The following is a 15,815-nucleotide window of genomic DNA, read 5'->3' on the forward strand; positions in this document are numbered from 1 at the left end:
ATCGTGATCATGCAGTTAGGAAATCGAGACAGAGGGAGGTTAAGAGATATGCCGTGGTCGGCCGGGCGTGGTGGCTCACGCCTGTAATCCCAGCACTTCGGAAGGCTGAGGCGGGTGGATCATGAGGTCAGGAGATTGAGACCACTGTGAAACACCATCTCTACTAAAAATACAAAAAGTTAGCTGGGCGTGGTGGTGGGCGCCTGTAGTCCCAGCTACTCGGGAGGCTGAGGCAGGAGAATGGCGTGAACCCGGGAGGCGGAGCTTGCAGTGAGCCGAGATCACACTGCTGCACTCCAGCCTGGGGCGACAGAGCGAGACTCTGTCTCAGAAAAAAAAAAAAAAAAATGCTGTGGTCACGCTGCTGATAGATGGAGTTGCTAGGATTGAAACCTAACCAATTCCTCTTTATTTTTAATATGGAAAATTTCAAATATATACAAAGTTGAATAGGTTATAAAATATGATTTATCCATCACTTGACTTCAACAGTTAGCAGTTCATGGTCAGTCTTGTTTCATTTATACCCCTATCTACTTTTTTTCATTCTGTGCTTTGAAGAAAATCTCAGCTATCATATTTTGTCTTTAAATATTTCACAGTGTGTCTCTAAAAGATGACTTCTAAAAACAATTGTAATGCCATTACCATCTTTATAAAGTTTAACAGTAACTTAATAAAATAAAAATCCACATGATTGTGTTCAAATGTTCGATTGTTTTGTAAATGTCACAACCTTATTTTGATAGTTTGATTCAGGATTCATATAAAGTCTACACATGGTTCTTAAGTCTTTTAAGTCTCATATAACTTATATGTTCCCTTCTACAGTCACGCTTTGCATAGAGATGTTTCAGTCAATGATGGGCCGCAGATATGACAGTGGTCTAGTATGATTGTAATTTTTTTTTTTACTGTACCCATTGTATGTTCTAGGTGCACAAATACTTACCATTGTGTTACAGTTGCCTACAGTATTCAACACAGTAATATGCTGTATAGGTTTGTAGCCTAGAAGCAACTCTATACAGCGTATACTATGTAGTCTAGGTGTGCAGTAGGCTATACCACCCAGGACTGTGTAAGTGCACACTGGTGTTTGCACAAGGACGAAATCGCCTAATGATGCATTTCTCAGAATGTATCCCCGTTGCTAAGTGATGCATGACTGTAGTTATCCCCCATTTATTTGTTGAAGAAGCTGGGTGTTTTTTTCTATAGATTTTTCCTAAAATGTTCTGGATTTTGCTCATTGCATTCCTATGGTGTGTTTTCTGTATTTGTCCTCTGTATTTCCTGTCAATTGTTGGTTAAGGACAATATCTCTTTTTTTTTGAGATAGAGTCTCGCTCTGTCACCCAGGCTGGAGTGCAGTGGTGTGATCTCAGTTCACTGCAAGCTCCGCCTCCCAGGTTCACGCCATTCTCCTGCCTCAGCCTCCTGAGTAGCTGGGACTACAGGTGCCCGCCACCACACTTGGCTAATTTTTTGTATTTTTACTAGAGACGGGATTTCACCATGTTAGCCAGGATGGTCTCAATCTCCTGACTTCGTGATTCGTCCACCTCGGCCTCCCAAAGTGTTGGGATTACAGGCGTGAGCCACCACACCCGGCCAGAACAATATCTCTTAACCCTCATGACAACCCTACAAAAATAGGTATTGTTCTTATTTTGTAGGTCAGAAAACAGACTGAGAGAGGTTGGGTGGCTTGTCCAAAGCCACACCTGGATTTGAACACAGGCCTACCTGTCTGCAAAGCTTTTGTTCCTTCATCACTAAACCACTCTCTGACCTTAGGCAAATCATTTTAAGTTCTCTGGGTCAGCCAGGTACACCTGTAATCCCAGGACTTTGGGAGGCCAAGGCGGGCGGATCATGAGGTCACGAGATCGAGACCATCCTGGCCAACATGGTGAAAGCCCATCTCTACTAAAAATACAAAAAATTAGCTGGGCATGGTGGCATCCGCCTGTAGTCCCAGCTACTCAGGAGGCTGAGGCAGGAGAGTTGCTTAAACCCAGGAGGCGGAGGTTGCAGTGAGCTGAGATCACGCCACTGCACTCCAGCCTTGGTGACAGAGCGAGACTCCGTCTCAAAAAACAAAACAAAACAAAAGCCAGGTGCAGTGGCTCACACCTGTAATCCCAGCACTTTGGGAGGCCAAGGAGGGTGGATCACCTGAGGTCAGGAGTTTGAGACCAGCCTGACCAATATGGTGAAACCCCATCTCTACTAAAATACAAAAAATTAGCTGGGCGTGGTGGTAGGCACCTGTAATCCCAGCTACTTGGGAGGCTGAGGCAGGAGAATCGCTTGAACCCAGGAGGGAGAGGTTGCAGTGAGCCAGGATTGCACCATTGCACTCCAGCCTGGGCAGTAAGAGCGAAACTCCGTCTCAAAAAAAAAAAAAAAAAAAAGGCCGGGCGCGGTGGCTCAAGCCTGTAATCCCAGCACTTTGGGAGGCCGAGACGGGCGGATCACGAGGTCAGGAGATCGAGACCATCCTGGCTAACACGGTGAAACCCCGTCTCTACTAAAAATACAAAAAACTAGCCGGGCGAGGTGGCGGGCGCCTGTAGTCCCAGCTACTCGGGAGGCTGAGGCAGGAGAATGGCGTGAACCCGGGAGGCGGAGCTTGCAGTGAGCTGAGATCCGGCCACTGCACTCCAGCCTGGGTGACAGAGCAAGACTCCGTCTCAAAAAAAAAAAAAAAAAAAAAGTTCTCTGGGCCTTCACTTCTTTCTTTGTGACCGTTTGAGTGCCTACCATGTTATGGTATGGTACTAGATGGTGTGAATAATACCCATATGAGTAAGACTGTCTTCAAGGAGCATGTAGTCAATCAGGGACTGCAAGACCATATGCTATTTCAGACAAGGTCATTGTGGGGCTATGGGATCCTTAATCTCCCTTAAGAGTTTCCTGCCTCCCTGCCATCCTGTCTTGCTGTTTTCTGTGCCATGCTCTTCACTGCTGCCTGGTACCTTTTCCTACAAACCAGTTTTGTTGTATTCTCCCTGCTGTAAGTCTAGCATAGGAGTTTTGGTAAATAAACAAAACTTTTTCCAGCAATAAACTTTTCTTTGGATTGAGTTACTATTTCAAGGGCAGCTACTCTATTTTTCTCTTGTGTTTGGCAAAGGTGTTATTACTTTTATGGAGATGCTGAAGGAATCTGGGGAAGATAGAATAATGATGGAATGAAGCATGGGGAATGCCATCCTGCATCAGGGGAGAACATATATTTAGCATTGTACTGTTCACTCCCAAGGGCATCTAATGGGGTAATTTTGCTCTTTTGCAAAGACAAGGAGCTTTTAGTTGTGATGTTCAGGGAGCAGAATTTTAAAGGTATTCCATTTAGGGGAACCAAGCTGCTGAACTTTCATCTTCATTGGGCAGTCCTTGGGGCACTCTTAAATCCTTTCTGTTCCAGATCTGTTCAGTCTTATCCTCTAGATCAGAGGTCACATACTGGTAGCCCCTTGGACTCTGTCTGGCCTGTGTACATATTTTGTTTGGCCTGCAGCGGCAGTGTCGTTTTTTAAATTGAGACAGGGTCTTGCTCTGTTACCCAGGCTGGAGTGCAGTGGCACAATTGTAGCTTACTGCAGCCTCGAACTCTTAGGCTCAAGCTATCCTCACGCCTCAATCTCCTGAGTAGCTGGAATGACAGAGACATGCCACTACACCCAAGTGTTTTTTAAAGCTTTTTGTAGAGATAAGGTCTTGCTTTGTTACCCAGGCTGGTCTCACACTCTTGGCTCAAGCAATTCTGCTATCTTGGCCTCCCAAAGTGCTGGGATTATGTGTGAGCCATTGCACCCAGCCTCTGTTATTATTTTGAGTGGAATAAAAGCCTGGGGAGATTGAAACTGCTTTTCAGTGGAGATTGTATGTATGTGTGAGATGAGAGGTCCTATCATGGGACTATGAAGGTGACTGATTCTCATGAAAAAGGAGGATGATTTTTGAGAAAGTAGCAGAGACTAGAACCTGACGCTGACCATGAGCAATTTTTCCATTTATAAGAGTGGGAGTAGGCCTGTCTTCACTCTCTGAGTACTCTACCTGGGATTTGTTTTGTTTTGGTGTTTTTTTTTTTTTTTTTTTTTTGAGACAGAGTCTCGCTCTGTCACCCAGGCTGCAGTCAGTGACTTGATCTCGGCTCACTGCAACCTCTGCCTCTTGGGTTCAAGCAGTTCTCCTTTCTCAGCCTCCCAACTAGCTGGGACTATAGATGCGCGCCACCACGCCTGGCTAATTTTGTATTTTTAGTAGAGACAGGGTTTCACCAATTTGGCTAGGCTGATCTGGAACTCCTGACCTTGTGATCTGCCTGCCTCAGCCTCCCAAAGTGCCAGGATTACAGACGTGAGCTGCCACGCCCCGGCCTCTACCAGGGTTGTTGTATTGTGACTCCTTGTACACTGGCTAGTCCATGCTTTAGAAGCTTGTAACCTGAAGCAAAGAGACATGGCTTGGATCTTTGGGCAATGCTTTGAAGCATTGGCCCAATTTGGCAGAAGCTTTGAGTTTACAACTTTATGTACTTAATGTTCTTCATTTCTCTACTTTTTTCCACTTTCTGCTTCCTTACTGACTGGCTTCTTTAGACAGCATATTTGTTCTCAAGTTTGTCAAAGTCACACCATTTCCTATTGTTTCTTTGATACTCAAGCCCAGTGTCAGTTGCCATTTGTCACCAGAGTAGCACTTTTTTTGGGAAACACTTGATCAGCTCATTTTTGCTAGCTGCTTGCCACCAAGGTCCAACCCAACTCTAGAAGGAACGCTAATATTGAAGAGACTTTTACCCAGTTAAGGTGCTGGTGAATCCCCTGCGACTAAGTAAATTATCTTCATTTTACTGGGAACTTTTGGTGCCCTTATTGGCTGGTAAATCCGTCTCCTGGCCTATCTTAGGACTTCATATGGACAGCAAACTAGTCAAGGCTCAGTGCATCATGACCTTGTCAAGTTGGCATTTTTTGCAATCCTTGTTATATATTTGTAAGGTAGAGTGGAAGTGAGTCTGATGCGTCATGAAGGAAACCATGGACATTAATTCAAAATCAAAACTGTTTTACTTATGAGTTGGTACCTGGTCTTTTTTTCTTCCAGTGGCACTCTGTTGCCCAAACTGGAATGCAGTGGCGCAATCTCAGCTCACTGCAGCCTCTACCTCCCAGTCTCAAGTGATTCTCCCACCTCAGCCTCCTGAGTAGCTGGGACTACAGGCACGCACCACCACGTCCTGTTGTTTTTATGTTTTATTTTGTAGAGATAGGGTCTTGCTCTTTTACAAACCAGGCTGGTCTTGAACTCCTGGGCTCAAGCCATCCTCCTGCCTTGGCCTCCCAAAGTGCTGGGATTAGAGGCCTGAGCCACTGCACCGGGCCTGAAAGTAGGCAAAAGAATCACCCAGAAAGTCACCTGCTGGTTCCCTTTGACTTCTTGTGATTACTATAACATCATCCAGTATGTGGAGTACTGTGGTAATTTCCATGACAACTGATCCTGATTTCCAGATAAAGAGAGGAAGCTAATAAGTGTTAGGAACTCAAAAAGGGTAGTAGGCTAAGTTCTTGTGATGCTAAGTAGAATTTTTAGCTGAAAGGCTGTTTTAGCGGCAACTGCCTGATTAAACCTCTTGCTCTTGTAGGTCTGGAGAGGTTAAGCAACTTGCCTAAGGGATTGCTGTGTTTGTGGAATAAACTGTGGATCCTCAGCTTAGTATCTCTCTGTGCCTTCTATTCTGCATAACTTTTTTCATTATATCTCGGCTGAACTGCGAGCTCTATGAAGGCAGAAACCATGTCTGTCTTGTTGATGAGTGTTTTTCCAGAGCCTCGCATAGGATCTAAGTATTTTTTGAGTGAATGAATAAACCGGGGGGGGGGGCGGGGCGGTTCTCAAACTGGAACACATGGCTGCATAGTAGATGATAGATGAAATCACAGGGTAAAGCATACGTCTTCCTGAAGTGTCAGTATACTTAGATTTTCTTGGAGTTGGATTAGTTTAAATATTATTGGTAATTTAAAGTTTGCTTTTAACTTTAAATATCTTTATGGAATGAATGATAAATTAGCATGAATTGTTTAGATAAAGTGAGAAAGCATTAAATAAGTTACAGGATTATAGCAGGCCCTTTGAATTCTACCCCAGGGTGAGTCTGGCATCATCAGATCTCTGACATTTTTAAGAGCAGCTAGAAATCTAATTTTTTAAAAAGTGAGATCTGATTTTGAAAGTTGGCAATTAACTCAGAGGTTTTTAAGTAAATTTGTACATATCAGACATATTCTTGGGCCTAAACATCAGCTTGTGACCTTTGAGATAAAATACAGGTCTGAGTAGGAACTAGACTTTGGATAGGGCCAAGATAGGTGGTGGTATCAGGGATAGCTCCTATTCTGAGTCTGGCTCCTTCAGATTTCAAACTAACCATAAGCAGGAGTGGAAAGAGTAAAGCCAGAGACTTGATCAGAACAAATTCCCACAGTAAACATCCTCTGTAGGAAACTGCTTCTGTAACTCACAGGCTACCGTATCCCTTCTCATTTACTCCCCTTGTTTTGCAGATAAAACTAAGGTCCAGAGAAGGAACCAGAGTTTTCTTCTAGGACCCTAAGAAGCAGCCATGGGACCAGATGCGGTGGTTCACGCCTATATTCCCAGCATTTTGGGAGGCCGAGGCAGGCAGATCATTTGAGGTCAGGAGTTCGAGACCAGCCTGGCCAACATGATGAAACCCCATCTCTACCAAAAATACAAAAAGTAGCTGGGTGTAGTGGCACACGCCTGTAGTCCCAGCTGCTCGGGAGGCTTAGGCATGAGAATCGCTTGAACCCAAGAGGCAGAGTTGCAGTGAGCTGAGATTGTGTCACTTCGCACTTCAGCCTGAGCGACAGAGCGAGACCTTGTCTCAAAAGAAAGAAAGAAAGAAAAGAAGCAGCCTTGGGTCCTGGGCAGGCTTCACTTCAAACTCCTGAGCTTTGTTTGGTTTTCCTGCCTCACACACTCTTGGGCCATGGGGCAGTGGCTTCTGGCATAGCCCGCGGTGGTTGGGAGAGCTGGGTTAAGGCTTCTTGGGGCAGCCCTATCATCATAAAGTGGCGGAAGGTTGAAGTGGCAGGTGGTAATGTGCTGAGCCTCTTCTTGGTGCAAAGGGTCTATTTCTGTCACTAGCATCAGATTGACTTTTTTTTTTTTTTTTTTTTTTTGCCGAGAAGGATGTAGAAGACAGCTCAGCAAAAAGAAGCCTCAGGGCCCAGATAGAGCTATCCCTCCTTGTGCCTTCCTTGCCTCTTATCTTCCTCTTCTTTTTCCTTTCCTCCACCTCCTTTTTTTGAGCCCTACTTACCCTCTCTTCTGCATCCTCCCCAACCCCCCATCCTTTGTCTTTTTCCTCACTGTTGCCCTTCTTGAGAAATTCTTGTATTGCTACTGTAGTGCGCAGAGCTTGGGATTGAACCTATTTTCTTTGTTTTTAAAGGAAACTTGCAGTAAAAAGTAGGGCATCTAAAATAGGGAGACTAGACATCTTGAAACTGTCCCCTCTTCTTCTCCATTCCCACCTCAAGTCATAAAGAATGAAATCTAAACTCTGGCCTTGGCCACAAGGCTCATGCAGTCTGGTGCCATATCACTTTGCTGCCGTTTGTCAGCAGCAAAGTGCTTAATACCTGCTGTTTCCCTGTGTTTCTGCCCAGTAGGAGGTTCCCTGAATGTGCCAGGCTGTATCATGACTTTGACTACAGACAGTCCCTGGTTTACAGTTTGACTTACTGATTTTTTGACTTTATGTTGGTGTGAAAGTGATATGCATTCAGTGGAAACCGTACTTGGACTACTCATACAACTAGTCTGTTTTCACTTTCAGTACAGTATTCAATAAATAATATGAGCTATTCAACACTGTATTATGAAATAGGCTTTGTGTTAGTTGATTTTGCTCACCTGAAGGCTAGTGTTAATGTTCTGAGCATATTCAAGGTAGGCTAAGCTAAGCTACGGTGTTTGGTAAGTGCATTTTCCCAGCCTGGGCAACATAGACTTCATCTCTTAAAAAAACAAAACAAAACAAAACAAAAAAACTAGCTCATGTAATGGGGCATTCCTGTAGTTTCAGCATCTACTTGGGAGGCTGGGGTGGGAAGATCGCTGGAGCCTGGGAGGTTGAGGCTGTAGTAAGCCTTGATTGTGTCACTATACTCCAGCCTAGGCATCAGAACAAGACCTTGTCTCAAAAAAGAAAAAAAAAAAAGCCTTTCAACTTAACGATATTTTCAGCTTACAATGGGCTTATTGGGACGTAACCCTGTTGTAAATTGAGCAGCATCTGTATTTCCCCTAAGTAGAAATCCCCTTATCTTCTTATCTCTTTTACCTGACAGACTCCTACTTATCTTTCATATCAGTTCCAATGCCACTTCCTCAGGGAAGCCTTCCCTGATCACTACAGAAGCAGAATTAATTTTGATCAAATAAAATACAGGATTTATAGCAGACCCTTTGACTTCTAGGACTGCTGTAGTTGTACTCTAGTGCTGTGTCACAACCAAATCCTCTCTCATTCATTAGATCGAGACATTACAGACCAGGGGACAGTGTGCTACTTACCTCTATTTCCCTTGTGTCTCTGAAATAGGCTTGGCACAAATAGTACTTGCAAAATGAATGATGGAAATGTGTATGCATTGGTACTCATAATATAGTTTGGTGTTAAGTGCTACAGATGAAATATGACAAAGTGTGCTTTGAAAGAAGAGGCTTAATTTGGGGGTGACTAAAATCAAAAGAAATTGACTTGAGGGTCTCTGTTTTGTAAGAATACATAATTAGCTTAAATAAGCAGCAAAAGGTTAGTTTTAATTATGTAGTTTCTGTTAATAAGTGTTTTTGTCTCTTTTACCTCAATTTGAACAGGTAAGTTTGCCTGCTTGCTGGACATGCCTCAGAACACATGAATAGCCCATACTAGATCTTGGGAACGTGTATCTTAGTGTCACTTTGGAATAAGTTCTTATATAAATACCCCCAGCCTTTTGAGAACGGGGCTTATTGAAGGACGCATATGTAGGGCCAGTACCTACTGGCAGTTGGGTTCAGGGAAATGGGATTGACGTTTTAAAAAGCAATCTGATTCTTAACTCTTGAAACTATTGTTAACTTAAATTTCCAGTAATTAAAAATTTTAAATTTTAAAATTAGAATTGCCAATACTTTGACCTTTGAGAAGGGTTTCTTAGAAATAAATTTAGTAATGTCCTTAAGACGTTAGTCTTACATTTAAACTTTTTTCTTTAAAACTTGGTATTGGTTGTTAACTTTTACACAGTTCTGAGTACTGTTAATATCTGGAAAGTATCTTGAGATATCAGTGGAAAGCTAAACAATCTAAATTTAACATGAAATACTTCATGATTTAGAAAATAAAATCAGATTTTTTCAAAGTCAGAAAAAGAAATATGACGAAGTGCTCTGGAAATTTACTGGAATTCTTGAGAGAGAACTAACTGGAAGAAATGTTGGAAGCTTCTAGAAGCTGGTAGCATTTGAGCTTGTCCTTAAAGATTTAGCAGTTCAGTTGGCAGAGATGGTGGGAAGAACCTTCTAGATGGAAGGAATGGTTGGAGTAAAAGTAATGAGGAAATAACAGAAGTCAGGCTAATGTACCCGTCCCCCTTATTCAGAATTTCTGTGAAATGTATGCTAAATCTCTGTGGGCCAGCCTAAAGGAAATTTACTTTTCTTCCTATTCTTTCCTTCCCTTCTTCCTACCTCTTTTGTCCTTTTTGCCTTTTATTTTTTGTTTCTTCTCAATGTTTCCCTTTTTTTAATCTCCCCATTTCTCTAGTCCTTTAAAAAAAAAAACCCCAAAAAACAAAAAACTTTATTTACCTTTCTGTACCTACTTCTTTTTTGCACTCTTGCTAGGTAACCCAAGAAATTCAAGCCTTTGGGTGGAGATGTGAATCAGCCATACAATATTTAACTCCAAATAACACCTCCCCTTGTGAAGCTGAGAAGTAATTGAGTCATAATTGCTTCTCATCTGTCTCTTGTGTTTTATTGGCATAGACTTTTTTTTTTTTAACCTCCCACAGTGCTGGGGTGTCATTATCATTTTATTTTTCATAGTTGTCAAAATGTCAATTTTAATGAGAAATTTCTGCAGATAGGTCTGCCCTTGAGTGGTAGGAGCCTTCAGGCAAAGCCAGGGCTAGATGAGTCAGAAATGTTCATGGATCTGTTTTCTCATGCATGCAGGTGTATAGGCCACACAGAGACAGACACACACTTTTCCCCATCCCTACAGGCTCAGTGCTTTGCAACATGTGCACACATACACACAGTTGAGTCATGATGGTGCATATACGTCCTCTCTTCTATACACATTCAAAGTATCTCCCTTACACTTTCAAGCCATCTATCCCTCCCGTATGTGCACACATTTACCTTCTTACACCCCTGTCCCACTGTCTTCTACCCAGATACCCAGAATTGTGTGTGCTACAAAAGTATCTGCAAGCCTAACGCAGACACCACACTGTTCACTCCCTTACATATATGCGCAAGTCCTCCCCTCCACACATGCCCACATATACTCAGACATCTCTACCCATGCCAGATGCCACACACCGAGTACCACAGCATCGTCCACATTTCTTTATACCCAGGTGCTATCACCACCACCCCTTAGGGGGGTGTATCTTCATAACAGACATTTTAGTTTCAGACTCGTTTTGAAAGGAAATGTTCTTTGCCTACAGCCAAGCTAGCAGACTGTTAGGAAGTTGGAACCATTTATGACAGATCCTTTGGATTCAGGCCCCTAGTATAATGATGGGGGTAGGGGAGGACTGGATTAGACAACAGTGGGCTACCTCTGTTACTGTTTATGACCCAAGGTGAGTTTGAACCTGAGTTCACTACTATTGGAAGGCGATCCCATACTTAGCACGAGAGCCAAAGCCACTGCATGTGTTCCAAATCAGAATCTCTGGGGTCTGGCATAGAAACTGATGTTTTTAATGAATTCCCTGAGTCCTTCTGTTGTGTAGCCAGGTTGGGAAACACTTATCTAGAGAAAGAACTAGAAGTAAAAAGATACGCATTATCTTCTGATACCACCTTGGATAAGTTTCTTTTCTGGACCTCAGCTTTCTCCACTGAGATATAAAAAACCTTTACTCATAAAGGACCCTTTTAGTTCTAAAATTTCATGCTGCTTTATGATGAGTTTAGTCTGGGATCTTTTTCTATCTCATGGTGTCCGTTCTCTGTGTCTGCCTGGGGCAGAGCATTTGGCCAGAAACCAGCGAGGCAGCCCAGGCCCTGACCTTCTGCCAGAAGCACTGACACAGCTCCTAATTAGAAATGGATCAATATGGGCCTGCAGCCAGGCCTGGGGAGCCTGGGAGGAGGCTGGAGTCCTGCTCCTAGGTAAGGAGAATGATTACCATGAAATGGATCTGGTTACACTTGTCAATACAACAGTTCTGCTGGTGTAGCCCACCTCCCCTGGGGACCAGCAGGCAGGGCTACCCTGAGCAAATGGGGAAATGGTTAACTTGTATCCCTATTTGGTGTGTTTTCCTCACCTTTTAAACTCTTACCTAATGTGATGCTAGGTACATAGTATAGGCCCCCTATTCAGATGGAAAAATCACTTACCTACTAAGTGTTAAATACTGAGCCTCATTGTGTTTATTTCTCCTTGCAACCTACTGGCATAGGAGGGAAAGGAAACTGAAGCTCAGAAAAGTCAAAGTGAAATGACTTGGCTGCCCATTGTCATATAGCATAATCTCTATTGTACTGTGCTATTAATATATTTCTGAGCATTTGCAACACCAATTCCAATCTGATGAACTGTTTTCTACCAGGGCCCTCCTTTACCCTTCTACAGACTGAACTGGAGCTCAGGCTGTCTCCCTGGAGCTGTTCAAAGACTGGAGGAAATTCTTTAAAATCTGTGGTAAGGCAGGTGCGGCGGATGGGGAGGGATGCTCTGCTTGCTTTTGCTTTCTCATCTCCTTTCCAAGGTCCCTAAGGAGTGAGCAGGCTCTAATGGGAGAGATCAGTCATCATTTGGGATCAATGAGAAGGTTTTCTCCTCTGCGGAGTGCAGAGTCAGGTTTCTGAACTGGCCTTGTGCAAGGAGGGGGAAGGGATTCATAACTGGATGCATTGGAGAACCTGCAGGCTTAACATGCTCAGCAGCCAGTGTGGTCAGACCAAATTCCTCCTATAGTTGGTCATTCAGCAGATACTTGTTGAGTGTCTCCTGTGTGTCAGGCTTGTGCTAGTGCTAGGGATTCTTACATGACCTCACAATCTAGCATCAGAGTCAGACAAAGATACAAACCACAGTATAATGTATGTTCCTTAGAAGAGTGTATAAGGGATTCTGAGATTCCAAAGGCATGAATGGGGGTTCTCCTAGGGGATATACTTTTGATCTGTGTTTTGAAGGAAGAATGAAGAGTAAGAGTTAAGCCAGGAAGGGCACTCCAGACCAGGGAACCAGCACAAACAAAAGCATAAAGATGTGTCTGGGAATTCTTGATAAAAGGGTGGGCATTAGGCCGGGCGCAGTGGCTCAAGCCTGTAATCCCAGCACTTTGGGAGGCCGAGACGGGCGGATCACGAGGTCAGGAGATCGAGACCATCCTGGCTAACACGGTGAAACTCTGTCTCTACTAAAAAAATACAAAAAACTAGCCGGGCGACGTGGCGGGTGCCTGTAGTCCCAGCTACTCGGGAGGCTGAGGCAGGAGAATGGCGTAAACCCAGGAGGCGGAGCTTGCAGTGAGCTGAGATCCTGCCACTGCACTCCAGCCTGGGCGGCAGAGTGAGACTCTGTCTCAAAAAAAAAAAAAAAGGGTGGGCATTAAAGTAGTACCTAACATGTAGCAAAACAGATTGACTGCCCTGAGCCCTTATCCTTTGCCAGATTTAAGGCTGTAGTAGTAGCTGTTGGATGGCAGTAATGCAGGAGCAGCAGGTAGGGAGGAGGAGATCGATTTATTAGCAAGTGCCGACTGAAACTTATTTCTAGACTGCTGTGGGGAAGAAGGGAGGAAGCCTGAAGAGCAGCAGCCCTCTGTCCTCTGGGCCAGACCTGCAGAGGTGTTGTGGTTCTTGGCAGTGGTTTGAAAGTTCATCTGGTCCAGGCAAATAGCTTTGCTTCTCTCATGGCAAAGTCCTCTGCTTCACACAGTCTGCCCCTCCTTTCTGTGTTCTTTTAAAGAGAGAAATTAATGGAATCTGTTCAAAATACCCCTGAAATGAAATTACATTTTTAACTCTAATTACCCTAATTAAAACTTGACAGCCATAATCCTGGAATGGCAGATATGCCTGTGACAAGCTCAGTTACCCAGATGGAATGTTGTTCTGTTGTGGGTTTAGAAGAAAATTTCTTTTGGTGTTTGTTTTGTTTTTTCCATCAGCAATTTAGTCTTTGACCCCACAAATTCCACAAGATAGGATAGCTGTACTTTTGGACTACAGGCTTGCCCAGGACCCATAATCTCAACAGAGGTTCCTTTGCATCCAGAGATAGAGCTCCTAATGATTCTTACTACATACCTTTGAGTTTTTTCTTCAGTTGAGATTGAATTGCAGCCTTTCCCTCAATGAAATCACCTGCCTTGGGGAACCAAGGATCTGTACTTGTTAGAAGGCTGTCTTCTGGTCTAGGGCTAAATACGTATTGCTGGTACTTAGGATACAGTTTGAGGCTGGGGACAAGGAGGTCTGAAAATAGGATCCCTTGGCTGGGCGCAGTGGCTCACGCCTGTAATCCCACCATTTTGGGAGGCTGAGGCAGGCAGATCACTTGAGGTCAGGAGTTCAAGAGCAGCCTGGCCAAGCTGGTGAAACCCTGTCTATACTAAAAATGTTTTTAAAATTAGCCAGGCATGGTGGCGGGCACCTGTAATCCCGGCTACTCGGGAGACTAAGGCAGGAGAATCGCTTGAACCCGAGAGGTGGAGGTTGCAGTGAGTCGAGATCGTGCCACTTGCACTCCAGCCTGAGCGACACAGTGAGACTCCGTCTCAAAAAAAAAGATCCTTCTGCTCTTCACATAGTTCCAGTTCCTTTAATGCAGCACAGGTGAGAGCAACCTAGTGCGATGCCTGGTCTTGGCCTCTGCTTTAAGTGGTTACCTGGCCGGACCCAAAAACATGATGGTATGGGAGGTAGGGGCAAGCCCATAAAGCAGATTGAAGGGTTCTTTGATGCTGTGGGTCGTCTCATGGTTCTGCTAGAACCAAAGATCCCCATGTTCTAGTAATCCATTCGGCCTAGAAGCCTGTTCAGTAGGCAGACACTGGGTGCTCTGTTAGGTACTGCAGGGGACACAGAATTGAGTAAGATACAGTCCCTGCCCTTGAGAAACTTAGAATTCTGGAGGAGTGGGGAGGTAGTGGGTGGGTGAGGGACAACCATATACATAACAAATTATGTAAGACAGAGCAAACTTTATTCGGTAGATAGGAAGCTTGAGTGCCCACTGTGTACCAGGTTCTGAAAATAGTGTATAGACATATGAGACACAGTTCCTGTTTTTCAAGTACTTCCAGTAAATTAGATAGGCATGTGAAGGTTCACTGTAACACATATAAGTGGAGGATGTGCTGGACAGATTACCTGGGAAGGAAGCTAGTCAGGGAAAGTGAAGGTTAACTCCCATGGGGGTGGGGGTGGGGGGATCATTGGCAAAGACTTCTCCCAGGTGTTGGCATTTGGACTTGTCTCTAAGTAGGTAATATTGGCAAAGGGATGGAGAAAGTTATTGTGGATGTTAGGGAACAGCATGAGGAATGGTAGAAGCTGCCAGTACAACTCAGTGTGATTGGAATGCAGTGCGCAGGAAAAGGATGTAGAGGATGAATAAGGGTAGAGTTTAAACCATCCTGTAGGCAAAGGGGATCCACTGAAGTTGCAGGACTGTGATAGGAATAATGAATTAGGCGACAGAGGTGATTGGAGACAAATTAGTTAGAACAGGTGTCAGCAAACTAGTGGGCCAAATCTAGCCCACTGCCTCGTTTGTAAAGTTTTACTGGAACACAGTCACACTTGTTTGTTCATCCATGATTGCTTTTGCACTACAATGGCAAAGTTGAATACCACACAGACTATGGTAGCCCACAAAGCCTAATTACTATCTGATCCTATACAGAAAAAGTTTGCTGACCTGTAAATAAGAAGGTAGTTATGCAGGTTCTGTAAGAGAAGATAAATGTCAGAACTAGGCCTGAAATGGATTGCAGGTATTTGAAGAAGGGACATGATTTAGCAGAGAACACCTGTCCTACCTACCTCTCAAAACTTTATAAAAATCAAATTTGCTGAAAGTCACTGTCTTTTTCTTTTTCTTTTTAATTATTTTGTTTTTTGAGACAGAGTCTCACTCTGTCACCCAGACTGGAGTACAGTGGCGCAGTCTTGGCTCACTGCAACCTCCGCCTCCTGGGTTCAAGTGATTCTTGTGCCTCAGCTTCCCAAGTAGCTGGGATTACAGGTGTGCACCACCATGCCCAGCTAATTTTTGTATTTTTAGTAGAGATGGGGTTTTGCCATGTTGGCCAGGCTGGTCTTGAACTCCTGACCTCAAGTGATCTGCCTGCCTGGACCTCCCAAAGTGCTGGGATTATAGGCATGAGCCACTGTGCCAGGCTGAAAGTCACCGTCTTAGTCCATTTTGTGCTTCTGTAACAGAATACCATAGACTGAGTAATTTACAAACAATATAAGTTTGTTTGACTCATGCTTCTGGAGGCGGGGAA

The 15,815-nt window shown here is 44.0% G+C and overlaps 1 protein-coding gene across 5 annotated transcripts in view; it reads left to right on the plus strand.

Moving 5' to 3' along the window:
• Positions 1-15,815, plus strand: part of RALY (RALY heterogeneous nuclear ribonucleoprotein) — a 93,758-nt gene that overhangs the window by 12,178 nt on the left and 65,765 nt on the right. The window contains exon 2 of one of the 5 annotated variants that reach the window (XM_030915791.1): positions 11,901-11,992. The exons of the other annotated variants lie outside the window; for them this stretch is intronic. The gene's annotated coding sequence lies outside the window, so the exon portion shown is untranslated. The remainder of the gene's footprint in view (positions 1-11,900; positions 11,993-15,815) is intronic. 5 annotated transcript variants of the gene reach the window in all.

The sequence above is a fragment of the Rhinopithecus roxellana genome, chromosome 13 (genome assembly GCF_007565055.1).
Source record: "Rhinopithecus roxellana isolate Shanxi Qingling chromosome 13, ASM756505v1, whole genome shotgun sequence".
NCBI classification, from domain to species: Eukaryota; Metazoa; Chordata; class Mammalia; order Primates; family Cercopithecidae; genus Rhinopithecus; species Rhinopithecus roxellana.